The sequence below is a fragment of the Salmo salar genome, chromosome ssa14 (assembly GCF_905237065.1).
Source record: "Salmo salar chromosome ssa14, Ssal_v3.1, whole genome shotgun sequence".
Classification (NCBI taxonomy): domain Eukaryota; kingdom Metazoa; phylum Chordata; class Actinopteri; order Salmoniformes; family Salmonidae; genus Salmo; species Salmo salar.
The window spans coordinates 84413153-84417904 of NC_059455.1; positions in this window are offsets into that span (position 1 = coordinate 84413153).

Genomic DNA, 4752 nt, shown 5'->3' on the forward strand with positions numbered 1-4752 from the left:
GTTTCCTTTTACTAATGAAAGTTTGAGGCTGCAGAAGAAATGTTCCTACCCAATTAACCAGGTTGTTTTAGTAGATGCATATCAACGAGTCCTATGTATACTTTGAGTATAATTTATTTTGTAGTTTTGGCATCCAAGCTACATCATTTAAAACTGATGAAAGTCATGTCTTATAAGATTTTCTCTAGCTTTTTTCTCGTGTACCAGCTGGCAGGTGGCTTAGAGGTATTCATCCATCCCATAATCCTCAGCGCCTGCTTCTGGATCTGTAGGAAATATGAGACACCGTGATAGGGGCCAGCGAGACGAGACGCTGATGCTAGCCAATCAGAACACAGAACATCTGGAATCTGACTACAGGCAGTTCTGGCAAGCCTGACACAGAGATAGAGGTTGGAGGCAACAGTGGAAAAGAAAAAGAAACCTTTCAGCAAAATGGCCGACAGCAAGAAGAATAGAATGAGGGAATTCTCGATGTTAACTTATAGTAGGAGAGAATGTGGAGTTTAGACTGGAACTCTTTAGCTAATCAATTACATTAAAGTGATCAATTATGTGCTACAAGGGGATGAAAATCAGAGGGAATGTTTCACCCACTCAAATGAAAGGGCAAAATATATACTTTAAAATATATAATTTATACTGTGGACATTTAATTCCCATCTGTGACCAACATGTACCACACTCAGGAATTAAACGCAATGTTTAGTTTTTATAGGTCAGGGAAATCTTCACATAGTCCTCAAACACAGACCGGACATAGTTGAGTGATGACTGATTGTTGCATTAATGTTTGAAGGGAAACAGTTGGGAATCCTGGGGAGATTTTCAACTGTGTGATAAACTCTCTGGCCCTTAGGAAACCTCACATTCCAGTGCTTTAGGCTGGACCAGACAACCACTATCCACTATCCAATAGAGACCTGGACTCAAATTCGATTTAAAATCTTTCAAATTCTTTCAGCGTTTGCTTTGGCTGCCTGGATGTGCCAGATGTGCGGGGTTTACTATTTTGGGACTATTCTATTGGTCCATTAAGCCAGGAAAACCAGATAAGGTATTTTAAATTATTTTAAATAGTACTTGAACACAAGTCTTATCCACTAGTCCTCTGAGAAAGACTTTTGTCTGAACAACTATCAAGACATGGTGACTCACTATTCGAATTTCACTATTGGTGAAAATCAATGTTTAAAGTGCATTACCACCTATGGTGACTCACTATTCGAATTTCACTATTGGTGAAAATCAATGTTTAAAGTGCATTACCACCTATGGTGACTCACTATTCGAATTTCACTATTGGTGAAAGTCAATGTCTAAGGTGCATTACCACCTATGGTGACTCATATACAGTACATCAAATCAAATGTATTTATAAAGCCCTTCTTACATCAGCTGATATCTCAAAGTGCTGTACAGAAACCCAGCCTAAAAGCCCAAAAAGCAAGCAATGCAAGTGTAGAAGCACGGTGGCTAGGAAAAACTCCATAGAAAGGCCAGAACCTAGGAAGAAACCTAGAGAGGAACCAGGCTATGAGGGGTGGCCAGTCCTCTTCTGGCTGTGCCGGGTGGAGATTATAACAGAACATGGCCAAGATGTTCAAATGTTCATAGGTGACCAGCAGGGTCAAATAATAATAATCACAGTGGATGTCAAGGGCGCAACAGGTCAGCATCTCAGGAGTAAATGTTAGTTGGCTTTTCATAGCCGATCATTCAGAGCATCTCTACCGCTCCTGCTGTCTATAGAGAGTTGAAAACAGCAGGTCTGGGACAGGTAGCATGTCCAGTGAACAGGTCAGGATGCCATAGCTGCAGGCAGAACAGATGAAACTGGAGCAGCAGCACGGCCAGGTGGACTGGGGACAGCAAGGAGTCATCAGGCCAGATAGTTCTGAGGCATGGTCCTAGGGCTCAGGTCCTCCTCCTCCGAAAGAAAGAAAGAAAGAAAGAAAGAAAGAAAGAAAGAAAGAAAGAAAGAAAGAAAGAAAGAAAGAAAGAAAGAAAGAAAGAAAGAAAGAAAGAAAGAAAGAAAGAAAGAAAGAAAGAAAGAAAGAAAGAGCATACTTAAATTCACACAGGACACCGGATAAGACAGGAGAAATACTCCAGATATAACAGACTGGCCCTAGCCCCCCGACACATAAACTACTGCAGCATAAGTACTGGATGCTGAGACAGGAGTGGTCGGGAGACACTGTGGCCCCAGTGTCTCCCGTGTGTCTCTTCCTCTGTATTAGGTCTTGACTTGACTTTGGCCTTTATGAGCATCTTTTGATTCAACTCCTGGTTGTTGATGCTTGATGTTCAGACGGGTCAAACACTACACACAGATATCAACAGAACTCTTGTTCTAAATACTACTCAAACAAGGAGTAATGTTTTTACACGTAGTCCTGTAATTGTTGTCAACTACAGTAGAGTCGTAGCCACTATTGTTGTGTCTGTCATAATGAAAAGATACTGGAGTCTTGCAGGCAGGGAGGATCTTTCATTTCATATTCATGGCTGCAGGCTGATCTCAAAGTAGATCAAGATTTCCAGCGTCTCAGTCAGAGAACATGAGCCATGTTCAGCTGCAGTGCATTGGGCGTGCAGCCATCTTTCAAACACATTTCATCCCAGCAGCACTCGCCCTCCCCTCTCTGATCTCTCCTCTCCTTTCACTCTGGGAGAGAGTTGAGTATGGGTTGTCTGGCTATTCCAGTGATGACTCATTTTTTTCTGGCACTGCTCAGGGAGGAGAGGGGAGGCCCATGGAAAAAGAAGAGCAGTGCTTCGGGCATTTTGAGGCAGACTAGGCTACATTACTAACTAGATTAGGGCCCCAACACTCATACCCAATTAATTTTCTCTGTTTTAAGACTGTTGGCATCATTACAGTGCATGGTCCACATCTTCCTATATTGTTAGCACTGCCTGGGCTTATTCGGGATAGCACAGATATCAGAGGTGGTATTCCTAATTGAAAATAGGGCATCTTGTAAATGATATCTGCTTCGTTGCAAATAACTGTGTTCTTGTTTGACTTCTGGTTGAATAACGGTTTAAATGCAAGAATCAATACATGAACACAATTAATAAACCAGCACATGACAATACAAGTGGAATATTGTCAGGGTGGAGAAAGGCCACGAATGTCATCAAGAGAGAGTCAGGATATGGGCCGACACTTGTAAAACATATAACTGCCAAACCGTTGGCAACTGTGGTAAGTTTGATCAAGTTAGAACATATGAGTATTTCTGATATGAGAATCTGTATAGATGTTACTGTAATCATTTTCCTCTCTGGTGAAGTTGAACACGACAGCCATACGAAGCAGACCCTCATTTCTCTAAGGGGACATATAAAGTCCTATTGTAGGAGTGTGTGTCTTTGGAGTGTCTGTGATGTGTGATTCACTCTTCTTCTCAGAGAGAACAGTCTTTCTAGCCTACTTTTGATTCTTTCCAAACGACATTAAACTATGTCTGTTTTACTTTACAGGGCATGCAGCTTCCATAAATGATATACATATATAGACTTTCACAACTTTGATGTGGAAAGGACATGTCAGTCTTTATAGTAACCATGTATTTACTATTCAATGTAAGATAATATCAACATCTTTAATGTGCTAAATCTTTAAAGAGGCCAAGTGACTGTGAGAGGTACAGATAGCAATATTGAGGTAGTAATGTGACTACTGACATGTCTGGTCATGTGGCCATCTGAAATTAGATCCCTCTCACCTGCCCTTTGTTTACTCCCATCTAAGGTGTCGACTACCTCCTTTTCATTCCATGGTAATGCACAGGCTCTTCCTAAATATAGGGCTTAGTACCTTTTGAGTACCGGATCCACCAACACCTGTGTTATAATGTATTCATTCATTAACAGATGTGTTATCATTTATAGCAGCAAAACTCATACACTCTACTGTAATGAATGTTGCTTGGGGGTGATCTGTCATTAAATGTGGGATTTTATTCACTCAGATAGACATGTCAAATGTTTGGAAACTAAATGCTATTCATAAATGTTCTGCTTTGATTAGATGAAATTGCTGTGTTTTAGCTAGGAGTAATTTAGACCATTTAGGGAAGCTTTACAATGTTGTCAGGCAGAGGCCTGTGTGTTAAGTCAGTTAAATGATTGTGCAAACAGTAAATAATGATTATAATAAACAAAGCATAATTTCATTAAATAAAGTGAATACAGATGGCTTTTGTGGAAAATAAGTCAAATATAAGCTAAATCCGCGGTAAAGTACAACTTGAAGTACAAACAGACACTTCGAAATGAAATGAGTTATAAAAAAAGAAACATCTCTTGCATCCTCTCCCTGTATGGCACTTGCTTCTTTAAATCCTATTGAAAGAGATGCAAGTCCCCGGTGCCCATGCATTACTGCGCGCACCGCACTGGACATATTACGCACCAGACCCGAACCGGGCAAAGCGCAAGGTGACAGTCTGATGCCCAACGCGCCCTCACTCAGCCCCGACGCACTGACTGGACTACCGCTTCCCTCTCGGCTACACGTCCAGTGTGATGAACCACCTTACAAAAAGTCTGAAAAAAATGCAGGTCTTGCTCCTTTTAAAACGTCTACATTGTCCACGTCCTCAAGAATGGATCTAATTAAACGGTTGCACTCGTCATCATCGCCGAAGCATTGCCAACGTTTCTGAGGGAAGGCTGGAGATGTAGGACCACATGACTTATTGGGGCTGGGATGGGATGGGAGTCATAGGATTTCACTTC